The sequence below is a fragment of the Pogona vitticeps genome, chromosome 5 (genome assembly GCF_051106095.1).
Source record: "Pogona vitticeps strain Pit_001003342236 chromosome 5, PviZW2.1, whole genome shotgun sequence".
NCBI lineage: Eukaryota > Metazoa > Chordata > Lepidosauria > Squamata > Agamidae > Pogona > Pogona vitticeps.
Genome location: NC_135787.1, coordinates 59,804,459 through 59,822,959, shown reverse-complemented (window position 1 = coordinate 59,822,959; position 18,501 = coordinate 59,804,459). Strand labels below are relative to the sequence as shown.

The following is an 18,501-nucleotide window of genomic DNA, read 5'->3' as shown; positions in this document are numbered from 1 at the left end:
TCCTGGCGGGCTGCTGCTCTCTCACTGCCGCGACATTGCTTCCCGAGTTTCGAAAAGTTTAGTTTGGGAACTACTTCGCGCAGTTCCCAAGTTAGACCTTGTGGAAACTAAGGAACCATAAGGAGGACGAAGGCGCCCACAGCAACGTGATCGGGAGACTTAACGTGTTGAGAGACAATGGAGTGGCTTTTCGGGGAGGGGGGGCGGCGGCAAGAGAGGCGGCGGCAGAAGACAAAAGCGCACCAGTTGCCGTTGAAGAAACTTTGCGGGTCCCTCCGAGGGCGCTCGCTCAAAAGCCAAAAGGCTCAGCCCCCTTCTTGCTCCGGCCGCAGCGGGTCAAGCCGTCGCAGACTCGAAGTGTGGACCCCGGGCTGCCTGGGGCGCTTCCGTTGGCGAAGCCCGCACCTCCTCTGTTAGGGAAAAGAGCAACCCACAAGGCTGAAAGGAGGGGAGAATGGATCTGGAGAAACGGAAAGTCACTGTCATTGTTTTTTTATCCGCTTTCCTTTTAGATTTTCTTCCCAAAGTAGGAAAAGGGGGAGGGGGCGTCCCAGCTGTTTTAACTGCAGTGAAAATGCCTCGGAAAATATCAAGGGAAGAAGCTGAGATTTCCCATCACTTAAGGCAGATCTGCCCTCTGCTCTTTTTATCCTCTCCTTCTCCGTGTATTGAGAAGGTTCCGGTTATTTTATAGCATAGTTAAAAGAGCTATTGTAAGAGCCATTCTTTCTTGTTCAGAGCCACGGGATTAGTACCTGGCTACAGGAAATATTTATTAAAACAGTACGAACAGCGTCGTCTCCACGTCTAACTGAAATCTACTGGGCTTACTTTCAAGTAATGCGTTTAGGATCGTAGGGGTAAGTTTAATACTAGAGGATGAAGCTTACTGGAGTTTAATTACGCTTTAGCCTTTAAGCTAATTTGAAGTGCGTTAAGTCACGTTTCTTTCAAATTTGATCAGGCTAATATCCTATATCTTTCCGAAGTCTGTCACTGAACGTGACTAAACTTAAAACAAAACGTAAAAAGAAGGGAGGGAGGCTCTACGTGCGTTAATTTGATGGCCCTTCTTCTCTTCCCTCCCCACGACCACCATCACCCTCACTGCTAATAAACTTTTTTATTTTGCAGCGCCAGGCGACAAAACACCGCACACGTTTCAGCAACAACGGCAAGGAGAGGTTCCTACTCCCGTTGGCTTCGAAGTGCAATTGAAAGCAAACAGCAGGATCGGACCTCAACGCAAGACATTCTGGCTCCTGACTGCTGGAAGCTCCCCATAAAACGGGGAAGTGGTGGGGAAGTTCGGGCACTGGGTTGTGCTCTCCATCCTCGTAACACTGCCCTAATGTGTCCTCTCTTTCTTTCTGATGTGCATGTTAACTGTCTGTTTCTGTGTGCCTGAAAGTCGCTCAGCTTTGGCTGCTCTTTTCTATGTGGTTCCTTCCCCCCCCCCTCCCCGCTTTAAGGTACTCAAGTGCTTGCCGAGGAACCGTCCCTTGTCAAATGGCATTGAAATGCAACTCATACCGGAGGAAATTGTTTCTAACCACTAAGTTTGCTGGGGGGGGGGGATATGCTTCAAGATGGGGTTGAGAATAGTTAGATAAGAGATTCCCTGGGTGGGAGCTAAACAGCAAGCGCTGTGCATTACTGTGGATCAGGAAAAAGCATAGTAGTAATTAAAAAAAGAAAGGAGGAAGAGGCAAATGGGGGGCATGCTTACTCCATCAATCTTACTGGCTAGCCATAATGGGACAGATACAATTCTAATTTGTTCTTCACACAATTAGCTTCAGGGATTTTTATTCTTGAGCTGAATCAGCCTGAACAGGTATTTAGGTCTTCCTTAAGAAAATACACCAGAGTTAGGTCATTTTTTTCCCTGTCCTGTGCTTTAGCTTCTGCCTTTTGGGGCATGTTTGCCATACACATCAGAGAAGCATTCCTACAGAACTGTGTAGTGTCAAGTTTCTTAAAGGCTTTCAAAAGATAACCTACCCTCAATTTACTAATTGCACTTCACTGTTGATCCTTCTCTCTCTTTCTCTCTCTCTCTCACACACACACATACACACAGAGCAAGAGAGCGGTATGAATACGGATTTCTCCAAATGCCACTCATAATCCCAACAGTTGAAAGATCTTCCAAGTCTGCCTGAAGAACTTGTAATTTATCTATTGGTGACGTTACTTATGAATTTTTATGAACTGAATCTGGAATGCTAGGAAAACAATGAGAAAATATAAATTGTTTCTTCTTTTTCCCCCGGTGCTGGCAAGTTGAACTTCAGTGGAAAGTAACGTTTCTGCAACATAAGCTCCAACTGATAAACCATCAGCTAACAGAATGGATGGATCCACAACATCAAGAAAAAAACACAAGATATAAGCCAATTAAACTGATACATCAGTTTAAATCCGTCACTTCAACTAAGTTGGACTTTGCAGTGGAATGTTAGTAATTCATCACTAAATTGGATGCAGAAGGAAAGGGAAGTGGTGCTGATGAGATTGAAAATTGTTTTGGTAAGTTTCACTGTACAGGGATATCCCTCTTTTTCTGCATTATTAGCAAATGATCATCAGCATTTGAAATCACATTCAACCTTATGTGGAAATCACTAAGTTGCCACTGATACTTGGAGAAGTTTTGTTACATTGTGGTAATATGATAAAATAAATATTTTAATCTAATCATTGACAAAAGAAATAACATTAAATGGCTATTTACCATGAGAACTATGTCTTAATTACTTTAATTAAGGCACATTAGGGTCCTACATGCCTCCATCCTAGAGCCTTTGAATGTGCTAATTATCATACAAATCAGCCTTTAAATGGGGGGGGGGTCATGTTTTTTTTGCTACATTAGTGTGTGTTCCACTGCATAAACCATTGCTCTGTATGAGGTTCACCTCTGGTGAAAGAAAGGTACTTTAGTTTCACCCAGCCATTGACCCTGTTTACTATGGCCTCATAAAAGAGCCAACTTGATGGAGTCTACTATAGCTTGGAAGAGAAAATAATCCTGGTGTTCCTCACAGAAATTTCAGCTATTACTGTGTTCTCTTAGTGTTAAGAAAACTCGCTGTTTTTTTTTAAATAATCACATAATTATCTCCTAAGTACCTTGCATTTTGCAGTTTTCACAATTATTTAGTAATTGCGCATTTCTCACAGAGGTCTTCACAGGTAGTCTACAAAAATGCAAATACAAATAAAATGTAAATCTAATTTAAACAACAACAAAAACACAATACTGTACTTTAAAAGCTTTTTAAAAATCCTGCCACACAAAATCTCCAGTTAGCCCTCAAATATTTGGTGGAACATACAGCTCTTCATTTGATGTCAAGGAACATATTTTTAAAAAATAGAGCCTTTTTCCATCTCTGGGACTATGGGGAACAAATCAAACTATAGTTCAGGTCAAAGAGAGGTGCTTAGTCAGTCAAGAACAGGGAATAATAATTCAATCTGTGTTCAAACGGATTAAACATGGACACACCTTGAAGACTGCTTTGCAGCTTGAGTGAATTGGATTCAGGTGTGAATCTGAATTCCCAAGTTTCTGTCAAGATCAGAGTGTGCATGTCAGCTGCATCTCTGCTTGGATATATCAGATCTGTCTGTAGTGACACATGCTTTGCTACCTCCTGGTTGGACTACTGTAATTAACTCCATGTATATACAGCTGTCTTTGCAAAGTTCTCAGACATGTTATCTGGTCCTAAATGCTGAAGCTATGCTATTGAGCAGGACCAGCTACAGGAAGCATGCATCTGCCTTGATAGAATATTTTTGTTATTCGCGCAACTATAAATCAGTTTGGAATTGATTTATAGTAACCTTAATTGGGTTTTCAAGTTAAGTGAAGTATTTCAGGAGTGGTTACATTTTGCACTAACACAGATGGCTGAACTATTTTTGGAGCTGTCATTCAAAAATAGTTTTTGAAAGCTCTGATTCTACTGTACAGGGGGGCTCCCCATATCTGCTGGATCAATGTGCACTGATTCACTTATCCACAGCTTGAAAATATCAAAAAATATTAAATAAAAATATCTACATATTTTCAAGGTGTAATTATCAGACTAGCCACTAGAGGGAACCAAACACTATATTATACAGTACAGGCAAGTCATCACTATTTCACCTAGTATCCTGGCAGTTTGAGGCAGCTTCCTTAGTGTAAAGTTCAGAGCTGGATTGGCTGGAGAGGCAGAAGGAGGGGTGGTAACCTAAGTCAAACTGCTCCTGCCTTCCATTCTTCCTGCCTTCCAATCAGCCCCTTCCTCAATACTTCTAGGAAAACAAGGAAATGCATTCTTAATTGTCTACGAAGAAGTCAACCCGCATAGACACTGAGAGTGAGTGTGTGTGTGAGAGAAAGAGAGAGATGGTCATCTTCAGTCTTCAGTACACTGAGGAATGAGAGATTTCAACCCGGTTCTTACTCATAGAGTCCTCACTGAGATAAAAATTACAGATACAGGGAAGCCCTGCGTCCAGCAGACTATTAGCTATAACCCACACTTTTCAGTCTTGGGTGGGGGAGGCTTGGAACCGATCCCCCACAGATAGAGGGGTCCTACTGTAAATCATCTGTGGGAGACACCTTAGGGGACACTTTCTCTGTGTGCTGAAAACATCATAGACACCTTTGACAGGAACAAAAGAGAGAGCCTGCTCAGTATCTCTCCTGGCCAACAGAATTCCCTGCTTAGGGAAACCAAGCTAAAACTTTCCTGTTGTCCTTCTTCCAGCAAAGAAATTCCTATCAGTTGTGTGTTTAATCTGACTTGCTGGCGAATGTTATTATTTTTTATTTCTTATATTGATTTTTATTATTACATATTTTAATGCTTTAATGGTGTCTGCCGTGACTGATCACTATTTAATAATAGCTCCCTTGATTAGATATGGACCCTTCAAGGCCATCTTCACAGCCTTCTATGTGTCGCCATGGCTATCCAAATCACAGTACTGTACCAAAACATTGATGTTTGACTCATCCTGCTGCCTCCTGGGATCTCTGCTTCTACCTCAGGATTGCCAGTGTGCTAAACTACTGCTCTGAATACCCATTCTAGAGTACACAAGGATTTTTTTCACAGCCTCCTGCACATTACTTTTTTTTTACTTTATTCAATTTCTATCCTGCTTTTCTACTTTTTAAAAAAGAGTTCAAGGCAACTAACATTACTTTTAAAAACTGAACTACTGTATAAAACAATTGAATTCTCAATATGCAGCCATCTCGGGTGTTTGCTGGATTGTGGTGCCAGCTACAATGGCAACAGTTTCAGTGGTGGTAGCTGATGGGGAAGGGTTCACACTTTAAAAGTCTGGGAAGGCCAAAGATCGCATCCTCATCTCACAGATGTCTCTCTCACCTACCCTACCAAGGTATTTGAGACCTTTAGCTCTTAAAGCTTTAGACACGAGATATTTCAGAACGGGTAATGCATGTCTATGAGCTCTCACCCATCAATAAATTGGTAGCAGAATTCAGTGTAAGCTGCAATTTCCATGTCAGTTTCAAGGGCAACCTCAAGCATAATACAGTCTATATAACCTACAAAGTCTTTAAAAAACATTTTCAGTGTAGTCCCATAGCTTATTAGAAGGCACGTGGTTTATGTGTGTGGCAGTTACACTGCATAACTGAGTGTGGTCAGTTACTGCTAACTAATAAGACATTGGTCACATAATTAGTTGTGTGCTTGTTGCACATGTAGTTAGTGTCAATTGACCTTGATAAGCTATATAATTTAACTTACGCATGTATAAGCTGCCCATAGGACTCTAGTTGCATTTTAAGATCATCTCCTTAAAAGTTTTCTTAGTAGCACTCTAGCTACAGAATGTACTCCTTGAAGAGCTGAGTTGGCGCTCACCTTACATTCTTTGCAGCACCAGGTTAAGATGTTTCTGCCTACCCAGTCATTCTATTATATTCCCAGGTATTTATAACATCACAGTCTTAAGTATCTCTTTTGTCTAATACATATTTCACATACAGTGTTTCTCTAATGGATGTAGAGATGTTGTTATTGTTATGTGCTGTCAGGTCGCCTCTCACTTATGGTGACCCTATCAATGAGCAATCTCCAAAATGTTCTATCCTCAATAGCCCTGCTCAACTTTTGCAAACTGAAGCCTGTGTGTGGTTCCTTTAGGGATGCGGTATATCTTGTATTTGGTCTTCCTCTTTTCCTGCTGCCTTCAACATTTCCTAACATTATTGTCTTTTCCAGAAAGTCCTGTCTTTTCATGATGTGGCAAAAGTAGGGCTGTCTCAGTTTCAACATTGATAGTTCAGGCTTGGTTGGATCTAGTGTCCATTTGTTTGTTCTTCTGGCAGTCCAAGGTAACTGCAAATCAATTCTCTAGCACTACATTTCAAACGAATCAATATCTTTCCTATCAGCTTTTTCTACTCTCCAGCTTTCACACTTATGTATGTTAACTGAAAATACAAGAGTGGATGATCTTGGTCTTGGTCTCCAGTGACACATTCTTACACTTGATCTTTCCTAATTCCTTCATTGCTGCCCTTCCTAGTATCAAAATTCTGATTTATTGGCTGCAGTCTCCATTTCGACTGATGACTGAACTAAGGTATACAACATTTCTATTTTTTCATTGTCAATGTTAAAGTTGTGCAGTTCTTTTGTAGTCATGATTTTTGTATTCCTGATATATGGACAGAGAGAAGGCATGCTCATGTGCATCTTATATGCAACAACATCTATTTTTACCACTTTTCCTCCATAGGGAGAAATCTCTAAATACTAGATGGAGCTTCCCTTATTGTCACTTATGCACCCTTGTGATTATGTGATTATGCTAACTGAATAATTACATGCTGTTATATATTGCACAACCTGGTCATTCAATATGTCTTAGAAAGCAGGAGTAGATAAAGGTAGCAAAACCATTATCCACTGATAAATTTTTTACTGCATTCAGAACATAGGCTGGGCAGAGTTCTTTTGTGGAATGCTTCTTGGCCAATCTCAGTAACCTATTCATAAAATGGCAACAATGGTGTAAAATGGCATCTATAAGGATTAAGATAAAAATATTTTTCAAATTAAAAGTATGTGACATAGTTAATAACACATACCACCGATCTAATCAGTTTAATATACAGCTAAGTAATATGTATGTTTATGATCTCTTCATTTTCTCTCTCTTTATTTTTCATTCTTTGCACATTTGTCCTTTCTACATGTCTACTCAGATGTAGATCCCAATGAGTCCAGTGGGACTTACTCAAAGGTAAGTGGGCATTTGAAGGATAGATTTAAAGTTCCATTTCCTTGGTGATCATAGCATGCCTGGAGAAACAAATCTAATGTAATCACTATTAATCCTATTAACTAAAGCACAACTTTAGCAATACACTGTTAATTATATGTATTCTGTAGACCACAGTTTTCAACTTGTTGAGTCCAACAAAACATATTAATCTAACTGAAAGCTCTGGGTGGAACAGTGGCGGGAAGTTCAATTATTTTAAGGGTTTTTTTTTTAAACCAACAGTTCTTATAGCAGTTGCCTAAGTGAAATATTAATGCAATGTTTTTTTCCTAAAAAGGTATTTGTAAAATAGGTAGAACTTGAGTTTGCTACTTTCATGTCTATACTATGTCAGTCTAGCAGCAGCACTCTCTGTACTTGTCTGTCCGGGAGAGCTGTTTCTAATTGATCTGACATGGAATTTAGTAAGAGATGTGTATGTTGCAACCTAAGTACCATCCCTGTATGCTTTGTAAAGTGATCACCGTATGGGCCTTATTTGAAATATTTGAGGTTTCCATCTATTAGCCTTGGTTAAATTGAGCTGTAGAGGCTTCTCAAATTATGTTTCCTGAATTGTGAACTCTCTCTCTCTCTCTCTCTCTCTCTCTCTCTCTCTCTCTCTCTCTCTCTCTGTGTGTGTGTGTGTGTGTGTGTGTGTGTGTGTGTGTGAGAGAGAGAGAGAGAGAGAGAATGAATGAGTGAGTGGGAGGGAGGGAGAGAGAGGGAGAGAAACAATTATTTTTATGAACATTTTAAAATGAAGAAATATTCCTTAAAAGTTTTGAACAAAGGAGAAAAACATTCAGAACTAGTTCCACTTATTTACGCAATTAAAACCCTTTGCTATTATCATGGGGATTTAATAAAGCTTAGCTAAATAGAACGCACCATATTCAAAGCTGCTAGCTCTAGACAATAATTCATTCAGTGCTACTTATTTTGGGCAAGGAGCAATTATGAACCCTAAAATTCTACCGATTGGCTCCTATTTTAAAATGTAAAAGGTACAGCAACTCTTTGTTATAGTTAATAGTACTAAGTTATGAATGCTGATGGCCTTCTACGGCAGCCTTAAATTGCCTTGAAAAAGATACAGTTTCTTTAATTAAAAAAGCTGCACTGAACTAATCCCTCTAGTTGAAAAAAGAAAAGTTTTAAGCAATCTCTTTCTGCTCTGGGAGAGAAAAGCAGACAATACCATAACAGATCAGAAACATAAGCTATAGTGTGCAGCCAGGAGCACAGCAGGGAACTGAATACTGCTCCGACTGTGTCATTTTTTAATCCCCCATCCCAGTTTTCTCCGTCTGACCTCATGCTGAGATGAAGTTATCACAGAAGACAGCTTTACTCTTACCAATGAATCCAACCCTGGATCTGTATTATCCTTAGCAGATCAAAACACCGCTTTCATCAAATAGCATTATCTGCATAAAAGGCATGCAATTGCCTGATAATTTCACCCAAACTATGCTATTCATTTAAAGGACAAGACGAAAAATGTAATTCATGCCTTTTCTTTTTTCTTGAAAAAAAGCTAACTTATACTTCACTCATGGGAACTTTTCCTTTCTTAATGTAAGATCTCAAGAATGGGCTCTCTTAAAAAAATTTCTCTCCACCCCATTCACTACTAATTATTGGAGTATAGCTATGCAGCCTGAGTGACAAAAGTATAAGGAATGCAGAAAACAGGCAGAGAGAATCTTCATGGCACACTTAACCATAGCTGCTTCCTCTAGCTATGCTTTCAAAGCCTTAGCCTAATAAAATCACAAGTGACATGCACTACAGGAATAAATTTAAATCACAGCAAATATATTGCAGAAGAAATTGAATAGCGTCATTTCCTCAGTAACCCCCAGTTAAAATAGCTATTATTTTTGCACTTGGACCTCATAGGTTTTAAAATATAATTTTAAATACAGATATACTTAATGTATTGTGATTTAAAAAACAACAAAATATGAATGAACTTTTAGCTGCATATTAAGAGCACAATAATAGTGTGTTAGAAATTTGTGTGCTCCTGTTAAGTGCAAACACCACGATGGAAGGTCAGTGGATTAAAGCTGAAGTCTTCAGCAAACTTAACTAGGAATTAAGCCCCATTTAATACAACAGCTGAGGAACTACTTTAGACATGCCCAAGATTTGGGACATACCCAATAGATGTTTCTTTTTCTTTTTGAGTGATAAATTTGTCACAAGCTACATTAAAAAAACAAAAGGGACGTTGTGGCACTGTGGGTTAAACCGCAGAAGCCTCTGTGCTGTAAAGTCTGTAGATCTTCAGATGTAAGATCGAATCCACACAACGGAGTGAGCGCCCGTCGCTTGTCCCAGCTCCCGCCAACCTAGCAGTTTGAAAGCAGGCAAATGTGAGTAGATAAATAGGGACCACCTTGGTGGGAAGGTAACAGCGTTCCGTGTCTAAGTTGTACTGGCCACATGACCATGGAAAATTGTCTTCGGACAAATGCTGGCTCTACAGCTTGGAAATAGGAATGAGCGCGGCCCCCTAGAGTCGAACACGACTGGACAAAAATTGTCAAGGGGAACCTTTACCTTTACCTTACTTTAAAAACTCCTCTCAGTTTCAAAAGAAGCTTGCCATGGGCATAAAGGATTGCTGTTTAATGAAAATATGGTCCATGTTCTTCCCCTTACATGTTCTTGGATATTATTCTTTGGATTCTTTGGATCCAATCAAAGAAGACTTTCTTATGACTAAAGATGTTTTAGATCAGGCTATGAGTCAACCTACAATCCAATGGTTCATGCTTTAAAATATTTATGCTCCACGGGTTGACAGCAATATATGATTTTCAATAAAATGTGAAGGTGTGGGACCTACTTTCATACTCACTCTTGTCTGATATTTGCTGGGATTCTTACCTGCCTTTCACAAATATGGAAACTTCACAAATCATTTTTTCATGTGATGCCAGTGCTAGAAATCAGCACACATAACAGGCAATTACCATATTGAAGCAGTCAGAAGAAAAGGTTGAGTCTGAACCATGTTGGTCCTGTTTATTCCCAGTTGGAAGCAATGCAAAAAGTGAATCACGGCTAACTGAAGATTCATTGATTTCAGTGGGATCTTAGTGCAACCAGCTTCTCTTGCATCTAAATAATTAAAAAAATTGCTTATGTTTATAGAACAAACTAAAGGCTCAATTCACAAGTCTTGTGAATTTAGGCAACAAGACTTCCCCTTGCTTCTTTCCCAATGCACAAACATCCCATGTGGTAACTAAATTTTCCTGGCCCAGTCTTCTAACACTGTTAAACGTGGCTGCACAGGGGAAACAGGAATCCATTCCACTAGCGTTTTCCATTCCATTACTACATAGACAATATTGAATATAACCATGAATTAACTGGTTAAAATGAGTGTGAGTAAACTTGTTGTGTATCCTTGTTATGATTCTAAAATTATGTTGGGTAGAATGGGATAAATTATTTTTAATTAATGTAAGAAAAGTCCATTTGTTTCCAAACAGAAAACAACCACCTTAGGGCTCATTTACACCGGCTCATTTCGAAAGGACTGGATTGAGCTAAACAGGATTGCTTAAGCTTGAGTAGAGATCCATTATGCCATTGGGTGCAATCCTTGCATCCAAATTATATACACACCTCAAGCAACTTTATTTGGTTTGGCTCCTCTAAGAAGACAAGAAAGGGGGGGAAAATTCCATCTTTACCTCCTCTTGCTTCCAGGAGGAAGGTTTCACTTTTAAAAAATTTTTGGAAGTGATGCAACGTTTGTTTGCTGTGTGACTCAAAATTAGACAAGATTTTGGGTGAGGTTTAAAAAGATTTTAACTTTCAGCAATGAAATTAGCCAGTCAAAAGTTATTTCCAATCTTCAATCTTGTCTCCTCCTGCTTCCAGGAGAAATATTATTTTTAAACAATTTTCTGTAAGGAGTATAGCACATCAGGACTGCCCTAATTGGTTAAAAAAATTTTTTTTGCTTTCCCCCTCTGCTTGGTGGAGGAACAGAGGAAGGGCTTTTTAACTTAACTCTTTACTTTCCCAATATCTCCATATCATTAAAAAGCAAAGATGTCTTTTTAATCTACTAAAATACAGTGGTATCTCGCTTAATGGGCGCCCTGTTTAACGACGAATCCGCATAGCGACAATTTTTTGCAATCGTTTTTGCAATTGCATTGCAATGTTTTAAATGGGAAAATATCACTTTGTGATGATCGGTAAGCTGTTTCGTTTACCGATTTTCGCAAAGCGATTATTTCCCAACAGCTGATCAGTGGTTCCAAAATGGCCGCCGGGTAAAAAAAATGGCCGCCCGCTGTGTTTTTGCCCGGATTCCTCGCTTACCGGGCAGCGAAAATGGCGGCCATATGGAGAATTTTCGCTTAAAGGTGAGTTTTTTGCCCATAGGAATGCATTAAACGGGTTTTAATGGATTCCCATGGGCTTTTTTTTGCATAGCGATGAATCCATATAGCGACGATTTTTGCTGCACGGATTATCGTCGCTATGCGGGGCACCACTGTATAAGAAACCAGCTGGGAAATTAAAGCAGGAAGCTCGCCTTAGTTAAGTTCCAATGATTGTGCATGCTAGAAACGGACCAAAATGGAGCAATCCTATCTGCACCAAAAAAGCAGTAGCCCCTGGTAGGGACCCAGAACAATGTGGGTAGGAATGTTTTGAAGATGGGGTGGTTCATTCCACAAATTATGTCATCTGATTCCAGAAAAAAGAGTGAACCAGCCCATATCAAAAGCAGAACAAACAGTGGGACAAATCCCCATCTGATCGCACACTTTTAAAAAATCTCCTAAATCAAGTCTCACTATATTGCAAAATATTATTTGACACGATATACGGTTGCTTTGGTCATCAATCAATAGTGAAATGGAGATATCTGATTCCTTTAAAAATGCAAAATTATAGCACTAGAAACCACTTTGTTGCATTAGAAAGACATGAACTGCCCTACTTTCAAGGATGTAAAGTTTATGCTAGCTCATGAGATAATGCAGTTTAATGCTCCACCTAGGCTAAAAGTCCTTTACTGAATATTGCCCATACAGTTCTTGGATCAACTGAATTATTTAATAGTGATTCAGAAGTCACAAAAAGCATACAGGATTTACTAAGTGGGACACAACCCTCTCTTGTCTCATTTGTTCCTCTAAATCTCTACTTCTTTTTCTCCTCACCTTTAAATTCGGTACTTCCTAATCTCTACCCAGGCCTGACTACTAATGTTATCAATACCAAATTCACAAAAAAGTAAATATATAATCCACAAACCCAGTTTCTGCAGAGCAGTTGCAAAGAATTTCCATTAGAATTATTTGGGCCACTTTGAAGAAATTCATTTCTGAACAGCAGTCTGAGATTTTCACATTAATCTATACAATTTGAAATGAAATACTGTATTAATATCTACTCACATAATGTCATAGTTTAGTCACAGTGTTCCTTTCAAGAATAGTCACTTGGAAAAATATCTTTATCTTTTGCCCTGAAAAGGCAATACTGATTATTGTTATTCTTTTTTTCATGATACTATTTCCTGTTACTTGTTGCTCAATAGTCAGAATCTTGCTGCTTAGTTACATATGTTGAAGAAAAATGGCATAATTTCCATCAGTTTCTAATTGGTGATGAATGAATCCCCTCTTGGATTTTCAGGCATGTGCCAAGCCAATAGGCAGCAGGGGACCCAAAAATCAAAGTGGGGATTCATACTGTAGTTACTGAAAATTAAGTTCTTTGCTTTTTGCAGATGCAACTAAGCAACAAGATTTTAGCCATTGCTTTAGGACTAAACATTTAGGGTTGTTTATTTTTTTCAAGAATACATTTTGAAAGTGCTAAAAATAGCACAAAGAATCCTCAAAATGAAACTTCTTTGAAGGAGTTATACCTTACACTGGAAAAATAATTACTTTTCCAGCTATTATGTGACCTTGCCAAAGAATGCTATGTGCTCAGTGCCCTAGAAATTAACACTTTACAGGTAACGAAGTAACTTTGAACACTCTGGGTGAAATCCTGTAGTAAGCTGCAACTAGAGTAAACTTAGTGAATATACGGAACTTATGGAGGTGTTCATTCTCAAAATTCCCACTGATTTAATACAGGATTTCAGTCATTATTTCCAAACTCTGTCTTTCTTGGAGACAGCCTCTTAATTTATGAGGAAAAGGGGGATTGAGACTTTATGGGCCCTAAATTGTACTTCTGATTCTTTTTAGTAGACCACCAGTTCTCCTGATGTATAGAAAAAGTGATGTTGGGGCTTACATCTATTTGGAGGTTAATCCCACAAAGTACTTTGGTATGCAATTGCATGGGTTATTGAATAAAACACCCAAAATGGTGATAGGAAGAACTTTGTGACTCCTTAAAAATGCTTCTCTTACATAATCTGAGAATGCCGGGTATACATTAAGGGTATGAGATGTGACTTGCTCCGTTTGTCTGGACAGGCTCAGTTTTCAAAGGTCCAAAAAGTTAACACTTTAGGCAATTTAAAGTCACACTTCCCCTTACATCTAAAATTTAAGATAAGAAACATTCCTTAGATAAAGTTTTAATATATTTTTAAATGCAACCCTTTGATGTTCCTCAAAAGTTTGCAACTTCACTAGGAGTCTCCAGAAGACTAAATTAGTGGGCATAGCACAGGTGAGATACCTCAAAGGTGCATAATAAATTAATACAATGACATACTCTGAATTAAATATTCCTGTTTCATCCAACCTGCCATTCCACTTTCTCATAAAATTTAATCAAACTGTTTGCCTGTCTGCACATCCGTAGTCAAACCAAACTCAGATAAACTTTATTTCTGTTGTCGTTAATAGGAAAGGTATCTCTACACCCCAATTGTATGACAAGAAAATTCATGTGAATGTGGTCAGCAGAATCTGGATCTGAATATATAAATACGATTCCTCATTTAAATGGTAGACAGTAGCCTTATAATGGGTTTTTCTAATGGAAGATTGCTCCTTACTGAATGACATCATTTGCTTTTCAGAAAATACACTAATAGACTGGGGCAATCAGACCAGGTTCTTTTTGTCAGCATAATGGCATTACTAATTCTCCAGTGAGCACCCTGTTATATACATGTTAATATAATGATGTGTGGTTCCTATCATACTTTTAAACATTTAGGATGCTGCACCAATTTTTGTGCTTAAAGAAACATAGAACAGATTGATCAGAGGAAAGAAAGGGCAAAGAAGAAGGAGGGTGGCTTTTTCAGTATACAGGAACATCTGTAAATTTTTCATCTAGTACTCATGGTATCTGGGTCGGCTCTATTGTACAGGAATTCTGTAGAAGCAAGCTCTGCAATGGCAGAGTCAATAGAGGTCAGATTCTTGGCAGTTAACAAATCTATTCCCCAAGGAAAATTCTTCAAAGGACCACACAATATCAGTCCAGCTGAATTACCATCCCATGATAGGATCCTAACAGAAAGTGTTGCATACGTGTGATAGGATTCCACAGAAAGACAGATTCATGATAACTAATTTGTGGCAGGTGATTCATGTGACCTGATATTGTTATTGCAGCCATTGTTACTGGTTCAAGCTACCCTCTTAGGTAATATGGATGATGTTAGGAAATATTTCCAAAGATAAGGAAAGAATTAAGTTATTCCCAGAAATTGTGTTGCCACCCACTGGTAAAAGCAAGGCTAGTTCTTCAAAAACCTAAACTTGGGCTCGCAGCTGTTTCTGTTAATTCATCTCCATCTGAAAAGGAAAATAAAGCAGTACCTCAGATGGATGAATCCATCGATTTCAGTTTTTCCCATGTCAAACTTTTAAAATTGCAAAAAAAATTTTTTTTCGTATTTCACTTGGGAAGACAGTTGCAAATTTTGGTAAGTTCTTATCAAATACTAATGGAACAAATTCTCACCCATCCCTAACTACAGTTTCTTTTGCGCCAGAGCAGAAGAAGAAATACTATTTTTTGGTAAATTGTACACACAAACAGATGTTAATCTATTCTATACAAATCAACACTCCACATATCTTAAAAATAAAAACCTCAGTGATCCTAGTGGATGAGAACCTTTATATTAAGCAGTTAAACTAATGGTGATCTCTTTCAGAATTTGCTGCCATATGCAATAATAGCAGGAAGCTGGAGTCCTCTCTGCACACAGCGGGCAATGAATAGGTCTAAAGTACTATTGAACTGTACTGAATTGAATGCTAAAGTTAAGAAGTCTATATGCTCAGCTAAATGCACAACCCAGTTCTCATCTTGAGATAATGTGAGTTCCAATGCATTGCTTAAATGCCTAAGAGAATGAGACATAACGGAATGGAGTGGTCCCCATAGAAAATATAAGTAAATTAGAGAGAAGGTAGAAGCAACACAGATCCCACTAGGGCACTGCTCATAAGTCTCTGATAATACTAATATAAACAAATACTTGCTGCACTGTTGGAGGAGATGAGCATAAGGAAAATTATTTCAGTTGACATATTAGTTTACATCATTGATTCATTTCTTCCCAGATTGGTCCTTATAATTTTCAGTTATGATCTTATGGCATATGTGCTCTACATGCATTTCAAGTACTTTGGTATGTCAGCAAATAAATGATGCCTCTGTGTGTGACAAACCAAGAAAAAGTAATGTACAATGCCCGATCTATATATCTATAAGATAGTTATTGCAAGAAAACTGCTAACAAAATACCCCGTGTCCCATAACCTATTCTTTAAACAGTTTGTACTACTAATATAATGTTGAGAGTGGAAAGCTGCCAAAACCTGGCAATCAGAAATCTCTCTGGCATAATAAAATCACACCCTTATGTTGAAGCAGCAGAAATCAACAGAGTCACTTCATCTCCACAGTACATTTACCATTCTGCACAGGGAAAGTTATCAAGACAAGGAACATAGAAAGTCTTACAGCAGTTAATGCTGCACCCAATCTCTTTCTAACCATTGAAAGTCCAATTAAGAAATGAAAGTAGCAGTGACCAAATTCCCATGCAAGATGCTATCGTTCTGCATCTCTCCCCCTATTGCTGATGCAGCGCTACAGCAGTAGGGGAGTCTGCACTTGTAACAAGCCGTTCTCTGAATAATTAGATTTAAGCAGTTTTGGGATTTGTGTTTAATTCCTAGTGATTCAAGAGTAGTATAGCAATGGTATGCTTGACTTACTATAACTATACAGATTTTACAACAATTACCTATGTCTTGGTTACATCTGCTTCCTAGCCAATCTCATCTTATTGGCCACGGCCATAAACACAATATGAAAGAAATACAGGTTGAATCAGAACTGTTTAAGTCACATTAAAAACTTATTAAATGGTGTGTGAATAATCATTTCCAGTCTGTGGCCCCCTTCAAATGTGCCAGGACCCCCCAGAAGACCATATGGTCCAGTTGAGAATGGCTGGTTTACACTATTGCAACAAACTGTATACTTGAGGATTATCTGGAAGGTTCAGGTTGCACAAAACACAGCAGCTAAGCTACAAACGGATGGTTTATTATTATAAATATAGTATTAATAGAATATAATAATATATTTTTATTATTAAATAAGCAGAGCCTGCTGTCTGAAATTGCTAAAATAGAGCTTATCAAGATACCTAGAGCTTCAACTCAAGATGGTTTCCTGTCCTACTACAGATGCTTCTGTGACCTTCAGTTACTGTTGTTTTGAATGCTCACTTTGCTTATCTTAAGAATTATACAGAATTCCCGCAGACTATACATTTTGAAGTTCACTGCCATTTGACTGACAGCAGTTATATTTGAACACCTATATCTGTGTAAGTGTATGTGTGTATGTGTATACACACCATACAGACATACACACTCATATATATGTATGCTGGCTGAGGATGAGTATACTTCACAAAAGCTTATGCAATAATAATAATTGTTGGTCTTTGAGGTGTCTGTAGTATGGAACTATAAAGCAATCAATAATTTGGTTGCTTTTTCACTTTAGAACTTGGTTGCTTGAATATGTTTTGTTTACTACCCTGCACACCAGAATTAGAATATAAGCAACTGAAGCAGTTTTGAAACAAGAAGTTTTTAAAAACTAGTATTATAAGTTGGTTTCTGTTTGCTGTTAATAAGTTTTCACTGTTTTGAAATATCCTTGTCAACAGAGACATTTGCTTCTAGCAATAGTCTACACACAGAACTGAGAGAAAAATGGTTATGCACTTCAAAATGGTCAAATATTCACAAATTATCATCTTGTACCATTCACATTGAAAAAATACGGAATTCAAACAGGACTGGTTTGTATACGCACTTTTTTATGATCTGGAAAGCTACTACGTGGAGGGGGAGAGAGAGAGAGAGACAGACAGACAGACAGACAGCTGCAACATCTTATTTTCTAGGAGGGAATTTTGCTGCTTCTGGAGATATTTGCAGTTTTATGAAAAAATGTACTGAGATGACATGCTTGTGAGGAACTGCATTTTTCTGCAAGTTCAATTTTATTTCTTTTGCTAATATTTTCCCCCTTCTTTTGTAGGTGTTACTAGTCTTTTGTAGGTGTTACTAGTCATTATTAGTCACACTCACACACTTCCGATATTTAGTATCTTTTCTTTGCAATACCTCTACCAATATTAATGTATGGGGGAAACATTACAGCTTTAGGATGGTTTATCTTTGCCTTTCTATAATTTTTCAGGTAAACGTATCTAATGTTAAATGGCCTTCTGTCTGTTACAGTCACAGGCTGGTTTGTTCTGCATTCTATAATGTCTGCGTCTGGGTTTAATTAAATATTGTCCAAGCTGGCAGCATGTGACTTTGTTAATTGATCCTTCATTTCCATATGAACCTACTGACCAATGGTCAGTGAGGTTGATTTGTTAAAATACTTGTCTGAAAGCATCTGTCAGATAAGCTAAATGAAAGAAGTGATTGTGATTAAACATCCACTTTGACAGCTTGAGTAATAATTAACTAATCTTTCACTAATGGTTGCACATAAAGGTTGGTGTGACTTGATGCTTATAATTTCCCTGTGTAACTGTCCAAACAGTTACAAGATTCTTTATCATTGAGAGAGAGAGAAAGAGAGAGAGAGAGAGAGAGAGAGAGAGAGAGATCATGACATTTTACGAAGTGAAAGAAGATAACAATTGTATGATTCCAACACACA

The 18,501-nt window shown here is 38.3% G+C and overlaps 1 protein-coding gene and 1 long non-coding RNA gene across 5 annotated transcripts in view; one reads left to right on the top strand and one right to left on the bottom strand.

The window, feature by feature from the left end:
- TENM3 (teneurin transmembrane protein 3) overlaps positions 1 to 18,501 on the bottom strand; it is a 1,852,170-nt gene that overhangs the window by 608,895 nt on the left and 1,224,774 nt on the right. The gene's annotated exons all lie outside the window — the stretch shown is intronic.
- On the top strand, positions 22 to 5,802 carry LOC140707543 (uncharacterized). The gene is made up of 2 exons (XR_012087668.2): positions 22 to 860; positions 1,135 to 5,802. It is a non-coding gene; the product is annotated as an uncharacterized LOC140707543 (long non-coding RNA).